Raw genomic sequence first — 18,552 nt, forward strand, 5'->3', positions numbered from 1 at the left:
TTGCACAATTTTGCTATCATTTAGCAGACTGAAGCAAAACATTTTTAAAAATTCCCCCTGAAAACCCATGCAGAGAGAAATTCAGCACATATAAACCCAGGTCTTTTTTAATATCTTTGCTACCTTGATAAGAGATGTGCCATGATATACTTTATCTACGTTTTAAAGTTTAAATAAATAGTGAAAACTAGAGTTTAGGTAGGTAAATTTGTTGTGTTTAAAGGTATTCATGTGGTTGATGAATGGAATTGCTCTGTGTGCTTTGCTACATCTGAATCTGGAATTAAAGAGCGTTGTGTCCAGGCTGGTTTCTGAACAGGAGTTTTACAACACAGCTCTGAAGTAATCTTAGCTGGGGCCAGATGAATGTAAAGCTTCCCGACTGTCCTACAGGCTCTATTTCAGTTCTGGCAGGACAGTGTACTACACAGGGAGTCTATACTAGTATTCTTTCTGCTTTTATTTTAATGTCAAAGGAAAAAAGTCAATGCATCAGGAGTTCTTTGAGGCAATTTTGAGGTTTTGAAAGGATTATAACTTTTTTCTGTGTCAAGCATATTAACATTTCCAATTATGCTCTCTGTCAGTGGGGACAAAGAAACACCTTTTACCTCAGGGTTGCTGCTTGCTGTTGCAGAAGAGACTCTTGCATTGTTCCCTGCCATGGGGATTCTTTTTTTCATGTTATTTCTGCCAGAACTGGTAGAAGTCAAGCTAGAATTTGATTTTTATGTGATCAGCTCCATTTTGAGTGCACACCCATCTCATTATTAACCCTTCTCCTTCTCTGAAAAGCCAATAATAATATTACACTTTTTACTAGAACAGCCCTAGGTTTTAAATGGGAAAGATATAGGTTTCTGATATCTAATAGATAATTGTTGTAATAACATATACAGATGTGTCCTGTAAGTTGTCAAGGAATCCTAGTTAACAATACTTGTTCTACACAGCCTTGGCTCATGGAATTTTGATAAATAATTAAAGATCAGTCTTAATTATATGAGCATGTGATAACGAATTTTATATTTTTGATTTGGGCAGCCTGTATCATGGCAATTGCACAAAGCTAGCAAAGGGCTTAATCAGAATTGAATACCTTTAGGCAATAGTAAGAGTTCTGCCATAAGCTTTGTATAAATTGCCCTTCAAGAGAAAATGTGACCTTTGTGGAAAACAAGCTGTTTATTCATTTATAGTCAAACAAAATCACTAAGGAAGGGAATTAAGCTGGTTTACAGAAAATAAAGAGTGAAGATAAGAATATCTTAGTTGAAAAAACATTTTCCAAAGCTAAAAAGGGTGATGGTTGAGGAATATGGGTGATTTGAAAATATCTGAATTCTTCTGGAGTGCCTTGGCTTGCATATGTTTACTCCCAGCTTGAAGGTGGCACCTTCTTCAGGCAGAAACAGAAGTCACATTTATTGCCGTCCTGTGCGCAGATGGCTGTGTGTCCTGGGCTGGCTTTGGACCTGTCAAAAGGGATAAGGGTCATTTCACTTGAAAAAGTACACCAGGTGAGATACCATTGTGGTTTCTTCTGGCCTATCTCATTATTTAAGCTTTATACAGCAAGGCAGTATTGTAGCTGTTATATAACCATATTTGAGAATTTATGTAGCACATACTTATGTGCTGCTTTTACAAAGGTACTACTTTGTAGATTTACAGAGAGGATTAGAATAAAGAGATGGTAACAAGACACAAGTTACGGGTTCTGCCTGGACAGCGTGTCAAAGCATGCCACATAAACCTTTAGTAAAAAACAGGCACTGAAGCTCTTTTGCCTGTATTGCAGAGGGCAAGCAGTTGGCAGACATTAATTGCAGAAGTGGGCAGCTGCTTATGGTTTCTTGCTTCACACTTGATCAGGTCCAAGCAACTCCTGGGAATTACTTTAGCAACCTGAAGCTCCCTGACTGCTTCTGAAAAGTGAGATTTGATGAAAACCATTCTGATCCTTCCCTGGGCTACTCCTGGAAGGGCCTACTCATTTCTCAAAGTGTCAAGTCTTTTGCATCGATTATTATCCAGTTTTCCAGTGCTTTTTCTGATGCCCTTCTCAGAGAACCTACAAACATGTACCATCCAGCAGACCAGCTGGAGCAATTGCTATAGCTGGAGCATTCAGTGGAGTCTGCAACTGGAGACTTTGCTTTTCAAAAGTAGCTTGGATAGACTTAGAATTTTAAAGCTGTGAAGTGCTTCACCTGCTGGTGTGCTGTCTTCTATCAGACGGTGCTGTGCTGCTGCGGGCGCTGGGTTGGTGCTCATCGGTTTGTGGCTGTTCCCAGCATGACTCACTGGCACCAGTAGACATAGCACTGTCTGTTGCTTAGAACTGGCAAATGGAGGCAGTATCACAACCTTGCTTGGCGTGGGAAGGGAAAGCACATTCATAAATTACAGGGGTGTGCTCAGATCCTTCAGTTTATGGGGAAGTACTGGCTGGGAAAGAATTGCCCAGAGAGTTTTAGGAGTATTGCCTTTCTGTGCAGAAAGCAAAACTTTTTCTTTGAATAATATACAACTAGTAATTCAGTCTTTCAGAAGGCAGTTTAATGAATACTTCATGTCCACCCAAGAAGGTACAGCATTGTAGTCAACTCAGGTCTTTCTCAAAGTTGTTACAAGCATTTATTTTCTGCTAAGGAGAAAAACTCTGAATAGCAATAAAAAATCACTGAAAATTGGCAAGTTATATGCATGTTATGAGTCTTGAATAGAGAAATTTCTTCATCATTTTTTAATAAAATATATATTGTTCCCTACAGTATGTTATAATACCTCCTTTTGTTATGGAAGGAAAGCTGTTACAGGAATGCATTCTGAATAATGGTCTTAATATTAGGATAGAAACAGTCATTGTTTTCTTACTCTCATTTTGAATGCGTGCTTAAATAAAGCTGAAGTTCCTTTTTCTCAGTTAAATCATATTTTATTCTTAAGAGACTGATTCTGTGGAGACCCATGTTCCTGCAGATTCTTTAGCAGTTGCAACAGTGATGCCTTCACCACATTAGGAGCACTTCTCCCTGCCTAGCAGGATCGACCTTTACCTTTGAAAAGTTTTTTTTTTTTCCTTTTTTTTTCTTCTTTTTTTTTTTACTTTGTTTGACTTCAAGGGTAGCTTAGAAGTTTAGAATGGCTTTGGCTGATTCTGTACAGGACATGGGGTTAGGAGCCTGTATAAAATCAGAAGGAAAACAGAAGAGAAATGAAACCCTGGAAATTGGAGATGCCTTCTCTTAAAATCCAATTATCTGCTGGGAAACAAGAAACAAGAGGAGAATAATTGAATGGGACAGTACAGAAAGTCTATCTTTGTAGTGCACTGAGCAGGCCATGTTTCAGCTGTCCAGCTGTTACATGAGCATCGTTATTTATCTGTTGGCAACTTGCTTCTGACATTACCACTAAATTGGTCCTACGGTCTGTTGTCTATCATCTACAATAATTCAAAGATACAGCATCTCCTACTTGGTCTCTTTTACTTCAAGAGCCTAACAAATCAAACTGTACATTGTCATGTAAAATAGCTCAACTCCCAGAAATTAAACATGTGTTTGCAAAAACTGTTTAATCATTTAGTTTTTGCCTCAGAACAAAATACCTCTCAAATGAATTGCTTATAACTGTCAATTTTATTTATGAAAACAAGGTCATGGGTGAAAAGAGCATCTCCGTGCTGGTCTGCCTTTGTGAAAGGTTTTTTGAGGAAGGAGTTCAGTGAGTCTCAGAGTCCTAGTGAATGGGTCACTGTGAGAATGTGGCAGGAAAAGGGTGAAATCACCCAGTGGGTCAGCAGCATTCAGCTTACAGAGGCTCTGCACTAAGTCACAGTCAAGATTTGGTCTTGTTATCTCTCTAAAAGTTGTTTTTTTGGGTTTCTTTTTTTGGTCTCATCATATTTGTCAAAGAACTACCAGTTATATTTGCTATGATTTAGACTGTTGGCAGTGTTTTATGTATTGAATGGTAGCAAAATGGGAACAGCATGGAAAGATGCAGTAAAAGGGTCTCTTTGGAAGCTGGAAGGATCAGGAACAACAAGATTTGGATTTTACAAGACCAGTCTTTAATAAGATGGGTTACAGGTTTTTCATGCCTGAGATACAGCACACTGAATATATTAGTGCAGCTGCCAGAGCTCTAGAAGCAGCAGCACAGTCGTGTCATGGTGCAGAGTATGGCTCATCAGCTCTGCTGATGGATGCAGATTGCTGAGATTTCTCCACAGTGCTGGTGGGGCTGAGTACAAGCATATTCTCGATGCTCCAGATGGGTCTATTAGCCCAGTAACAGCTGTTGGAGCCCTGAGACTCGTAAGGTACAAGAGCAGGAGGGTCAGGAAGGTTTATTAAGTGATGTGCAGAGTGGTGCCAAGCCATGAAGAGCACTAATAATGCTGCTGAGCCTGAGCTGAGTGGTCTGTTCAGCACGTGGGCTGGCTGCAGCTGCCCCAGCACAGTCTCACTGAGCTCTGCACCCACCCAGCTCTGGGGCTCCTTGGAGCTCTGCAGGGCTCTGCAGCACAGGGCGGGCACAGAGGGTGGGCAGGATGGGGCCAGCTCCCTGCTTTAAGGATGTGAGAAGGTGTTGGAAAATCTGACCACATGTCCCTCTAATGTGGTGTCCTGCCTCCTACAGCAGCTACTCCCAGCTGGTCCGGGAGGCTTGGGAGGAACAGCACAGGGTCTGTGTTTGGTGACTCATCCCTGCGAAATGCCATCAACTGAACCTGCAGAGAGGAAGCAGTGATCTACATTTACTGTAGTTCCTAATTTGGATAGCTTATTCACAAAGAAAACCAGAATTTGAGCTGCCACCTCTGCCCCAAATCTGCTTAGGGAGCAAAGCAAGTATAAGCTGCTCTTTTCTTCTCCCTTGCCCCAGCTCCTTAGGTATTACAGGTGCCTGGGTATTTCAGAAATGAGTTTTCTGTGTTTTGCAAAGTTTGCATCAAAATATACTGCACAAAACTTAATATTACTGTTGTAGATTCAGAACAGTCTCTTGTTTATACAGATACTAAAATGTGGTATTCAAATGTGAAACAAAATATCACTGCATAGTATGGTTGGTACTGCTAACTTTTTAATAGGATAATACATAAAGCTATTCCTGTCATCTCACTGCTTATGACTGGAAAATGGAGGGATGTGAATTGTCAAAATTTTCAGCAATGTTGTTATTTTCATTGAACTGTTGTGCATGTTCTGACTTGTGCTCCAGATGCATGTACCTGTCTAATCCAAATGTAAAGGAAGATTTGGAAAGATATGAGACTGGCAGTGGTGGAGAGAGAGACTAATATCAAGTGGGTATACTTGTTCAGTAAAAAAATAGAAGATGGAACATAAAGTAGTTGACTAAAAAACTGATAACAAGTCTTCAGTCTGAAAATAGATTTAGCATAAATGGTACCTAAATCTTTGCTCTACAAGTAATGTCATGTTTATGAAAATACATATTATCAAAGGAAGCACCATGAGCCTTGAATTGATTTGATGACACACAAGTTTCCTGCCCCCTTCTCTGTTTAATTTAATGGATTTGACTGTAAAGAACAGTTTTGCTTTGAAGAGTGCTTTAAAACAAAATCTGGTGCGCTGCATTTAGTTAATCTAAAGTATTCAGTTCTGAATAAAAGTCATCCATTTCTTTACAGGATTTGGCTTTTTAGAATGCATCTTTGGTATACTTGTTAATACAGATTCTGATGTGCCTGAGGATTAGACCACAGTGTTAAGTGTGTATTATAAAGGCCATAAAGTGCTAAGAGCAGGGTTACAAACCCCTTAAACTGCAGGTGATTATCTAAATTTTTATGGATGACATTTGTCTCTTCATTTTGATCTGGTGGTGCGGAAAGTGAAGAATAATTTTAGTAGCTGATGACAATGAGCACTGCTCAGCCCAGCACTTGGGAGAGCTGTTTGGAAGTGTAGAATAATGACCCACAGTGGCTCCAAAGCTCCAGAAGAGAAACACTTTCTCTTTTGCAGAATAACCAGTCACTATCACAACAGCATTTCGGATTTCAGGTGTTTCTCCCTTTTTTTCTTCTTTTTAAATAAGTGAAATTGAAGAGCAGCAGAGGGAAAGCCCTAGGATATATCGGGGTATTTTGTTCTAAGAATATAAATTATCATTTGCTGACATAAATGCAAATAATAAATATGCACTACCTTTCCATGTTTAATAAAAAAATATCTTGTTTTGGCAAACCCAGTGACATGTTACTGGGCAATGAAACCACGCATTTTAAAATCTCTTGGGTGAGTAAGAGTCTGCAAAATATGGCACTCAATCCTTATGCATCATCCCAAATCATCAAAGATAAAATAATTTCATGAAGGGCAGGAAAACAGTTGGGGTTTGCTGCTGTATTTACATCTCCATTTGGAATACAAATGATGCTGAAGAGTGTGTTTGCCCAGTTCTTTATGGAGCTGCCAACCCTGAGCTCCTATCGGGCCAAGCAGCTGTTGACTCATCTGACCCTGGAGGAAAAATTGCTTAAAGCTTCATGTGCTTTTAATGCTCAGTCAGGGATTACATCTGTGCCAGCTCTTGGCTTGCTTATCAAAGGTGGAGATGCTGGAACCTTTCTTTTGGTAGATTTTCCTGCTAAAGGTCTTGTAAAGATCCTTGTATCACATTGACAGAAGGAAAAAGACTGCTATAGAAGGGGAAAATACTGAAGGGGGCGTTTTTGATTTTGGGGATGCATGCCTAATTTGAAATTTTTACTGAAGGGACAGCATATGTGACTTGGATGGAGAGAGAGAAAACAAGCTGGAATGATATCAGAAATAATAAGATTTAATAAACTCTAAAATATTGTTTTGTAAAATCTTAGTACAAATCAACGTGGCAGTAACATGGTTTATATAGATATCTCATTGCAAACGTAGGAACAATCAGGCTGACTTTTATGGAGAGCATAGTTTTAATTTTACTCCTTGACAGTCAGATAATTCATTCTAGTATGTAATATGGGGGAAGAACCAGGGGAAGAACCACTCTCAGAGGTGATTAGAAGATCAGGCTACATAGTAAAAATAGTTATTGTAATGTGTCAACATGAATATCCATCTGAGGCAAATGCTCATTATGAAGGGAGAGTAAAAAAAGCTGGATTTTTAAAAAAAAAATTTCAGTAGTCTGGAAGTCCTGGGCAGGGAAATAGGTACAGGGATGAAAATGCCTGGCTACACTGTCTGCAAGTGTCTAAGCTCAGGCTGAAAAGAAGATTGATGGGAATGGCACACATTTTAATACTCATAAGGGGAAAAACTCCCTGTGTTAAAATTAGTAGCCTTAACTTGCAGGTTTTTGAGTATATTTAGAAATATAAGCAAGGGTGGTGTGGGCCTGGAGCTTTTCCATCCATACATTTTTGCATATGTTAAAAGGGAGGTCGGGACTTCCCTAATATAGCAAGAATTCTCTGATATATAGCTTGATAGCTCACTCTGGAACCATAGCATAGTGGCTAGGACAGCCAGCTGAATTATTCAATTTGAATTGATTTTCTAATTTGTCTCTATTCCTAGATCTCTTAAAAGGCAAATTCTGATTTTCTATGGATAAATTTTCTGCTATTCACATAAATTCACAAAATTACGTTTGAACATTTTTGTCAATTCACATTTGTGTAATAACAACTGTAACTTGCATTGCTTGATAGTCTCTTGGTGGGAGATTTGTGGAACTGGTAAGCAGTGGATAACTGAAAGTGGAAAGTGTGATAGTAGCAGTTCATTCCTACTTGGAATAATATGGTGATGGCATTCCTGCTAAAATGTGGACATTTTTATTGTTCTGCTCAGTGTTCCTTTTGAAGAAATCCTACCTTAATGCAATAGTGGCACAAAAGAGGATCTCAAATGTGAAAACTGAACTGTGTTCTTTTTTTGCTCCCATGAAGCTACTCTTCATGTCTGCAGTTGTGGCATAATTCTGAACCACTTGGCAATGAACCCACTCTTCAGAGTCTTCTATTGCTGGTGTTTCTAAGCAGCTGTGTGTTGGCTGCAAAGGACAAGTGTGTACACTCCTCTTTACAACCAACACAGTTTTGCTTAAGCAATGAGGCATTTGTCTGCTTAGTATTTGAGCACTTCTGGCAGCCTAAAGAATCTTTATTCTCTGTGTTCCTATGCATCTGCTCAGAGGGTTATGTAATACCTCATGAGTGCTGATGTTGCCTCACAGCAACAGATTTCTTGTAGTCTTGCAGTAGTACCAAGGACAAAGTTCTTGGCTTCACTTTTCATCATCCCTTTAAATATTGCAGCAGAATAGTTCTGAAATCCATTTGGTGGAATTTTACATTGCAGCTGAATTTCCTAACATTTTGCCACTCCTGTGTATCCTTCACTGGCATCAATGACATTTCATCCTGTTCTGTTGGGTTGCTTTTCCACTGCAAATATTTTAAGACTGAAGGTTGAGTTTGTTTGTCTGTCAGAACTCCATGTTGAATCTGTTTTGATTTGATTTATTTTTCTGTTTTAATTTGGACATATGGACAAAAGGCTTTACTGTACCTTGTTAAGATAAAAAGTCTCTTATCAGTGGTGGTAACAGTTTTTATGCTACATCTGTAGCAGATAGGATGAGGACTCTTTATGCTTAATGAGAGAACTAAAATTCAGCTTCTTTGTAGTATTTGAAAGCTGTTTTGCTATTTGTGGTTTCTCCTAATTGTGTGTGAACCAATAAAAATGAGCAGTTGAGTTTGCTGATGTCCATTCCAGGACATGTATGATGAATCTGTGCAGTTACTGTCACCTAAAGAATTCAAATGTGCAGCATTGACAGAGAATTTCAAGCATCACCAGCTTTAATTGCCTTCTTAATCTTATTAATTATCTCCTTTTCTAACTTTTGTTTAGAGTCAGCATAAAAATATTCTTCCTGTTGAAATAACTTCATAGGCAAAGTTCAAGTGAGCAATTAGTGATTGCATCTGGTTTTGAGTTATTTTCCCAGCTTGTGGTAGTTCAGTTAATAACCTTTTAAAATTCTCATGTATATCCCCAGGCAGCTGTAGGTCTGTTTCCCAAATCTACTGCAATGTTCTAAGTGCTCGTCTTTCTGGGACCATCTGCTTCTCTTCTACAAAGACCATAAAATCCTTGGCAACCCCTTGAATGAACCTCATCGTTCCTAACATGCAGGAGTAGATGGAACACATAAATAGAAAAACTATGGGAAGATTGAAATTCTGATATTAAAGCTGTTTAGCATTCAATGACCATTACAAAACTAGATTTTATGCCTGAAAGCACCTTAGTGAACCATTATGTATATCTGCAGTGCATATAAAATTCTATTCCAGGAATACCAGAAAACTTCTTAAAATGGGCATTTCATTACCAAAGTATCCATCATAATCCTGATTTTTTTCACTCACCAAAGATACATAATACCTGAACAGCATTGACTCGGCATCTTTCTTAAATTATTCCATGGACAAATCTAGGGAATCATTCCAAATAATTCTTTCTTCCAGTATCCCCCTGCTAACTCTTGGATGTAAATTTTTGTCGCATGCCACTTGCTAAACACTGAGGCTTTCCCTGTATGTTGGCTACTTACTGGTATTATCCATCATAGCATGAAATTTTAGTGTGAGTTTCAGGTCAAGGGAGTTAACTATGGATTGTCTGTTTAACTGAAATATTTAAAGTACTTGAGTTGCCCAGGTTTTTTCTTCTGTGTTCCAGAAAGCTGACAAGCACCTGTTTTCCCTGAGGTGCTCAGTTAGCCACACAAGCTAGTCTATGCAAATAGACTTACTCAACATTTTCTGCTTCTAAAAATATGCTACCTTTTCTATCACCATCCTTAATTCATTTAGGATAAATGTGCTTTAAGATCAGCTGTTTGGGTTTGGGGTATTTTTCCTGTTCCTAGAGATTATCAAACTTTAGCTATGTACTCACTGAGTTGTGCCAGTAGTTTTCTCTCTCTCTCTCTCTGGGAAGTAACCCCTCCTGAAAACTGTTCCTGCACAGCATTTCCTATTCTTAGGAATCCAGTTAACTTCAGATGGTAGAAAATTTTATGGTTTTCTCCTGTTATTTGTTAAGTCCACCACGAATATGTAGAATAATAAAGAACACATTCCTGTTGAATTTATTGTAAATCCATGCTGATGATTATTTCCTGCCAGCAAATCTCTTTACCTGTGCTGAGTCCATGAAATCTGAGAGTGGGATAAGTATTTGCACCCTGTGCACATTTATTTGTCTGGGGTATCAAGTGCTAGGCGCCCAAGCTGCAGACAAGGCTGATATCCCTGGGCTTTCCAGCTTCATTTGTGCCTTCTCCAATGGAGGTAACACTGCTAACACAGGTGGGTTTGATTCAAACTCTTACCTGAATGAGCTTTGCCCCCTTCATTGATTATCCAGGGAAACTAGGGAGACTAGAACCCTAACTCAGCCCCAGACAGTGCAGTAATTTCTTATAAAACTAGGGTGGAACATGATGGAAACCCTCACATCTCTGTGCTTTTTAACGGAGGGCTGTGTTTGCAGTCTCTATAGACATTCCCAAGGTGGCACAAGACTGGCCATTGCAGCAGTCTGAATCCTGATCTTGGCAAGGCATCCTGAATTGAAATGTCCTTTGTGATTGGCTGACTTGGGGACACTTTCCTCTTGTTATGTGGCTATTAGAAGCTGCAAAGCATGTTTAGATTTATATTTATGACTCAAATGCTGTTGGTCATTCAATCAGAGACTTTTGCTACCACTGGTATCTTGCATAAACTCTGTTTATATACTTGCATACTGTGTTTTCATACATATATATGTATATATGTGGCATGCAAGTATATAAACAGAGTTGTGCAGTTTTTTGCCTATGGCTGGTTTGCTCCTGCAGCATCATCTAAGAGCATATTCTTACGAGTCCAACTGTTCAGTTGTATAACCAGGGGTCAGTTACGTGGTTGATGTCCTGGCTCAGGTCCACAGCTCCATATGTTAAGGCATTGCTTCTCAGAAAAGCTCTGCTTCCCAGTCAGGGCTGTAGCCAGATCCTTTGTACTGCAGTGTCCATCTCAGACTGCACACTGTGTGGGGAGCCTTGCACAGGTGTGCTTTGGACTGGATCTGCATTCCCACCGATGATATAATTTGGCTTTGAATTTGTGCAAACAGCCATTTGTACTTCCTGTTCCTCTCCCTTTCATTTCCGTGCTCAGTCAGGTGTGAGATTGCTACATACCTCTCAGGGAGTCTGCTTTTATTTTAGTAACAGCCTACATTTCCTTATCATCAGCACTCTGTATGTGGCACAACTCAGAGGTAGTTCTTCCACTGGAAAACAGACTTGTAGCTTTACTACAGCTTACAGAGAAAACAGTGACATTGATGATTGGAAGAGGTGCTTCAAGCACAGACTGGCAAGGCTGGCTCTGTAGCTCATAGCAATCCTTCCACTGCCAGCCAGTGTGACCCTAATCTTTGCAATCTTTCTTTTTCAGTTTTGGGGGAAGCATTGCCTTATTAAAATATTTAAACAGCAATGTATCATAAGAAATGTACTGGATGGAGAAGGACTCCTTGGCACTTACCACATGTCTCAAAGGTCTGCCATCCTCCCCACTTCACACTTGCTTCCCTCTCAGAAATTTTCTGAGTCTTTAGTTTGCGTCCCTTGTGTCATGAGATGTGCCTCCTACCTCTCACTTCTGTTCTTGATCCTTTTGTCCTTTATCTAACAGTAGAGTACAGTAAGTTCATTATTATAAGCAGCACCTGATTATAAGCCACACGTTACAATACAGAGTGTGATAAAAGGTATCTGTTCTATCACCATCTGTTGAGGGTGGGGGCAGTGATCCTTATCTCAACGGCAGATATTCTGCTAATGGTCCATCCATTGAAACCAGGCAGGGCATTGTTCTTTATCTTTTCACAACCCATCCTTCCTCCAGGGAGTCATTTTCTGCTAATGACCATTGAGTCCCACTGTGTGACTGATAAAATTACTTCATCCCATTGGACGTTGCTCCAACCAGGGGGAAGAGCCCAACATTTCTTACCAAGATAAAAACAGAGGTTTTGGGACACTACTGGAACTCTGGAGGGAAACTGCACCTTCTACTGCAGGGCCACTGCTTCAACTGAACCACATCTGTCACTACAAGGGGGACTGTAGCCACCATTTAATGGGACTACTACCAACACCCTGACTGACAAGGTGTCAGGTTGTACTCTGACTTTGTCAGGGTTTGGAGTTTGTTTCTTTGTAGTACTGTATTTCTATTTTAATTTCCCTAGTAAAGAACTGTTATTCCTAATTCCCATATTTTTGCCTGAAAGCCCCTTGATTTCAAAATTATTATAATTTGGAGGGAGGGGGTTTACATTCTCCATTTCAATGAGAAGCTCCTGCCTTTCTCAGCAGACACCTGTCCTCCAAACTAAAACAGCAACTTTTTGTTCTTTGTCCATATATAAGCCCCACCTGATTATATGCTGCACTTCCGGGTTCGGACCAAAATTTTAGTCAAAATGGTGCAGCTTATAATCATGAAATTACTGTAATTTTAGGAACAGAGGTTGGTTTTTCCAAATACAGCCTTGATGGTCACTCTCCTATCAGCTAACTAATTTGCTCAATGGATTTGTTAAAAAAATGAAAATGGATCTGAGGAGTGCTTTCTGGAGGCTTCTCTAAGCAGTTAGAAGATTTTGGAAGTACTTTATCTTAAGAAACATTCACTGTACCATTATTTTATGAGCTTTGCAGGTTTCCCAGATCAAAGATGACAGCCCTGGCATTTCCCATGCTTTTCCCAGTCATCTCCTTTCTGCTTGTGTTTTATTTGGCAGCCCAGGGGGTTAACATAATTGTCCATGCTCATTTGGGGGAGGAGAGACTTGGTAGAATAACAACCCTAGTAGGGTAACCTCCCTGTGATTTCAATTCTTTAATAATGAAAAACTCGGAATTATTGTAAAATAGACTTTGCACGTTTTTGCCTGCTCACCACACCAGAGAGAAACAAAGACCTGTAAATGTCTTTATCCCTTGAACATTCTGTGTGAATTGATATCCTGTTTCAAGAGACTGAGGAGTTTCCCACTCTAGGCTGCTAACACGCCATTGCGTTCAGGAAAATGAATGCCCAGAGGCAGAGGCATGTCCTCTGGAATCAGCCCGCTCTGATGAAAAACACACATTTCCATAACAGAATAGGCAGTGTGGGAGCCTTGGGAAGAAACTGTGACTTAAAGTCACATTTTTCCCAGTCTTCTATTTCAGGTCTGACATAACTTTGCTTTTCAAAACCAGGTTTACTCATTTCTTTGATTTATCTGTATTATTCAGTCTCTAGACCTTGTTTGTGGTTCCTTATGCAAAATTCAACGCTGTTGCTAAATTTTTAGCTCTTATGTTTGCATTTAATTTTTGATCAAATGCTTTTTTTTTTCATCAGTCATATAAAATATTCTCAAAGGGTAGGATTAATATTTCATCAGTATGTTTAACTACAGCTAACATTAGTGATCAGGAAAGTATTTTTTTTTATAGGAACTGTTTAATTATGGTCAGTCTGGTCTTTATCCAAAGCCTGTTGAGTGGAAAATGCCCAAGGATTTCAGCAGTCTTCAACTCAGACTTGTATGAGAACATTTCTATGTGTCTGGCAATCAAGCCTCTTTCAACCTGTAACATATCTCTCTGTCTCATGGCAGATTAGAGTATACACACTTTCAGGGAGAAAAGGAAGGTTGGATTAAGGAAAAAACAATGACACTAAACCCATGCTGATTGTATATAATATTTTCAGTGTAACAAAGAAATAACAACAAAAAAAAGGTACTAGTTGTCTTCCTCAACATACTGTTAGATTTAAAATAGTATCACCTTGGTAGTTTTGTAATTTTGATAAAAAGCTGATGTCAACAAAACTGAATTTATTTGAAAACTAGGATTTTTTTCAGATTTTCCTACCACATTCATATTCATTTCTGGAGAGTGTGAAAATTAACCCAGACATATGTTAAAACTTGCGTTAACTACCTGTGCTATAGGTTACATTGCTGTACAGAAAACTCAATTTTTGCTTTGATCATGAGTATGATTAGCTAAGGTAACTGGCTGGGAAGCTCCAAGGACGAAGTGATCTCCAAAATCTAATGTAGAAAATGGGAATCATAGGGATGATACTGAATGGAGAGAGGGTGTGAGATGGTAGAAAAGTAGAATGCTAACTGTTGATAAACAAAACCAAAGAGACCCTTACTTAGGTAAAAGTGGTTTGAACTTTGATGGAAAAAGACAGCTCAGGTGAACAAAGAAACTGTAGTTACAGAAGAGTGTGTACTGAGTAATTAACAAGGGATGAAGGAACCCAACCAAAACGGACTTGGCCTCAAAAGGTGCATTTGTTTCAGTATTTATTAATATTTTTTCAGATTCATGGTATGCTTTTTTTCCCCTAATGATTAATAAAAATAATCTTAGATTTCTCTGCTGAAAATCTTCCAACTGTGGACCCACTCAAAGCTCAATAGGGATAGTTCTGGACAGATGGTTGGAAATTCTTATCATGATGAAACATTTTCAGTTCAGGAGGTTTCTTGATAGAGCACATTTTTTACCCTCAAATATCCATTGTCATTGTATATCTTACTGACTTCCAGTGATAATGTGGGGATCTGCTTCAGAATATACCTTTTCACTGTGGTCCTTATAATAAGAAGCCCTCTGCTCCTTACTGCAAAAGTCTTTTCATGGAGTAATTAGCACTAACTAGACACATATATCCTGCAAATATGTGCTCCCCTGAGTTCTCTTGATTTCAGAAGATCAGCATGAGCAGCAGGAGATCCTTGAAGAATGAACTTGTTTCATATTTTAAGTTCTAATCTCATTCCTTCAGCCAAAAATCTCTTTAATTTTAAGCGGTGTTGGCATGGTTTTTGATGCAAAGAATCTTAGGAAATGTGGACATCAAAAAGAAAAACAAACCAAAACATAATATACAAATACAGTAGTGTTTATTGATTCAGATTTTGAAATCTTCTGTATTTTGTAATCTTAAAAAATCTCAACTAAAGGCAACTCTGAAGACTTCCTGAAGAACCTTCCTGACTAATAGTGCCCAAATTTGTTTCTAGTGTCTAGCAGGCATCAGTGTTGCCCAAAGATTCCTTGAGTGTAAAGAAAGAAAATGTCAACTTAGAAAAAAAATTTAAGAATTTTTTAAGAATCCTTCATCAGAAAAACCAAACTCCCACTCAAAAGAGTATGGTTAATTTTACAGAAAATAAAAAAATGCAGGAATCAGTTTCTCTGAACTAGAATTGCTATACAAAAAAAAAGTTTCCTCTCTCGGGGATTTTCCTTTTCTATTAAAGACACTGACAGTTTGTCTCTCAGGGCTTATTTTGGTGTGCAGTGAAGCTGGTGCCAGTGCAGCCTGGAACTCATCCCATGGTGACTGTGTATGGATGGCAGCAGAGTCAAGCACACTCTTTGCCCACACACACAAACGATCCAGGTTCATCTTGGTGACTCACTCAACAAGAGACACTACCAGCTCATCTCAATGATGGATGATTGTAATTATGCTAAAATGGATTAAACCAAGCTATGGAGAAGCTCCTCTGATCCTAGAAGAGCAGCTGAACTGCCTGAAGGACTTTGGTTGAGTAGTGTTCATTGTGGAGTGACTTGGTGCCTCTAGCCTTGGAGTACTCAGGGCAAGAAACAGCTTCTATGTTTCACTCATAGGGATCTTCACTGAGATCTTTTGTACCTCTTTGGGCCCAGTTCATACATGCTGCTACTGACAGAAGGATACTAGATTTACCTGAGCTATAGTGCAGCCAGGATGGAAGCAGCCACTGCTGAGTGTTGGGTCATAGTTTTCTCTAAGGAGGGAAGTTTGTCATCTGTGTCGCTGTTGTGTGTCATTTGTGTTCAAAACGTATTTTATAATGTGCTGAGATACTCAGGTGTATCTCTGAGGGTTTTCTTCCCATTAACTGTGGTGGGGTTTTCATGTTAGAAAAGATCTCCACAGAACTGACTCTGAAGCATTTTAAGAATCAATTAACTAGCATTTATTAATTTTCCATCAAAGTGCTTCCTATGATATTATCCGATCATTTTTTGGACTGGCCGTATAATTGATTATGACCCCCTTTGCCTTCATTTAATGCAATCTTTCCAGAAAATCTGTTAGATAGGAGCCATTATCATTGGGAAATACTTGAAGATTTTATTTAGTACAGTCAAAAGTGTCAAAACAGCTAATTGAACACTTTCGTCTCCATGACTAATGAAAGATTAAGTTATTGCAAAAATATGTCACAGGAATCCACAATTTTAACAAAAAATAGCAACCTCATTAAATCTGAAGGCAGTTAAATGCTACTGTGGGAAGTGTCTCACTGCAGAGACCTTTGCAAATGCATAAGGAGAACACTACCACTGCACTTTTTGGTGTCTTTAAATCATACAGACTGTTCCTAGGTAAATTCCTCAGGGACTGGGACCTGAGCCTGTTTGTCTGCAGGTATCCAAGCAGGTTTCTGGTAGGAGTAAAGAATCAGTTGGAGAGAAGGAGATTTTATCCAAGTGACAGTGGTAGTGCAATGGTAGTGAGTGCTGTTTAAGAGGTAGCATCTACTCTGCTGTTCTGCATTTATACATCCCTAGTATTTTATTTTCAGGGCCCACAAGGTTCAATGAAACTCAAATCAGAGTACGGATGTTGTAGGCATTCCTTGGAGAAATTGTGCACTAGTTACACATCTGTGGTGCCTTGGCAGCTGTGTAAGCAAGAAAAAATCAGCCTTGCAAGCAAGCTCAATTCTTTCATTCTATCTGGAAATCTGTGCCCTTACTACTAGTAGTAAATCTCTTCACCTTACCCTAATACACTGCTGAGCTCTTCTCTCTTTTGTGTTCCTTTTTGTCTTTATTTTGCCAACTCTTTTCCTTTGTTTCCTTCCCTCTCTCCTGTCTTTGATGCCCAAAATTTGTAAACCATGTGCTTTTTTTCCTAGAAATATATCTCTGCCATCATTCCTTATTTTCCTAGTGTGTCCTGATAAAATGCTGAATAACCTTGATTTTTGTATTAGACTGAGTTTCCATCCTTTGCAACCAAGTGACTGAACAATAAAGGATATTATCTTTCTTGTTTATATGGGAAAAACTGATGTAGATTGTAATATTCTTTAGCTAAGTTCTGCTTTCATGAGAATGAGTGATTGTTTTTGGAGGCAGAAGATGGTTTAGAGTTTCAAAGAGAAAATGGGACTGGAGTAGATAATGCTATGTGTACTCCTTCCAGACTGACAGAAGACACATAATTCATGCAAATGCTGTAGAAATACGGTGGAAATTTTTAGGTTTTCAAAGAAGTATGCCCATACATGTGAACCAAATAGAAAATCTATGGCATAAGCCTATTTTCTCTGCTTAGCTGATGCCTTAGTCTGTGATCCTAAGCCATGCTTGAATAGAACAATTTCTCATGGCAAGATGAAATTTGGTAAGCTGTTTATTCATTTTAGCTGCCTTTTGGAAAGTCACATTGCAATAACCAAGACATAGGCACAGATTTTAAGTGGAATGCCATTGTTTTCAATAGGCTTTAAATCAAGACCGTTTTGAGAGGAAAATTTTGATGAAAAAAAAAAAGGTCAGAGGTGGAGATAAAAGGGAACTCTTCTCCATTTCTAGGCTGTACATACAACTTTTCATATATTACAGAAGGTAGAGACTTCTGATAGATTTCCTTTGAGCTGTTCCTCCTTAGAAAGATAAAGGGTGAAAAAGTTTGAAAACAATTGTCTAAAAGTAACTCTTTCAGCTACTGCTTGCTTGCAATAAGCTCATGACCCTAATTTTAATTTCTCAGATGTTATTTACTTTATTCTTCTTACTTTTCACCCAGATAGTTTGTTCAGTTACTGTGGGATGTATGACAAATGCTTGTAATTCTTTTATCTTTAAAAAATATTTTTCCCCGTGAAGTCACCTCTCTAATTTTAGATGTATATTTGATTCCTTTTTATTTGTCATTCTGTGTCTAATTTAGTTGCCTGCCAGCTCAGATGTGACATTTCTGGATTATGCTAATGTATACTGGTTTTCTCAAATCCACCCACAACCAGTTTTGCTTCCTCTGTCTGATTGACAAAGATGCCTTCAGATCTGCTGATCTGGCAGAACTGAGCTCAGGTCATCAACCAGTTTGGGACCAATGTTATGGGGTCCCTGCCTTATGCCAGAGATGAATTGCAGAATGGCAATGCTGTAGCTTCACCAGGCTACAAAAATGGGAAGAAGAAATAAGATGAATAGCTGATCTGAGGAAACAAAAGCTTTTTGATAACCACATTGCCTACTTGTCTAAGGATATGACTTACTCTTGCAATGCACTTACTCTTGTAAATATGACACTGAGAAGAATATGGAAACAAGTATTTTCAATCTTCTGTGGAGTAAGATATTTGCCATAACTTATTCCTTCTTTCTCAGAAGAGGTCTTAT

At 38.8% G+C, this 18,552-nt stretch overlaps 1 long non-coding RNA gene across 1 annotated transcript in view; it reads right to left on the reverse strand.

Annotated features, from left to right (window-relative positions):
* Nucleotides 1-1,196: 1,196 nt before the first annotated feature.
* The window catches only part of LOC117001004, a 117,636-nt gene continuing 100,280 nt past the window's right edge, over nucleotides 1,197-18,552 (reverse strand). Inside the window, exon 5 of the long non-coding RNA XR_004418894.1 lies at nucleotides 1,197-1,475. This is a non-coding gene — a long non-coding RNA (uncharacterized LOC117001004). The remainder of the gene's footprint in view (nucleotides 1,476-18,552) is intronic.

This window comes from Catharus ustulatus, chromosome 10 (genome assembly GCF_009819885.2).
Source record: "Catharus ustulatus isolate bCatUst1 chromosome 10, bCatUst1.pri.v2, whole genome shotgun sequence".
Lineage (NCBI taxonomy): Eukaryota > Metazoa > Chordata > Aves > Passeriformes > Turdidae > Catharus > Catharus ustulatus.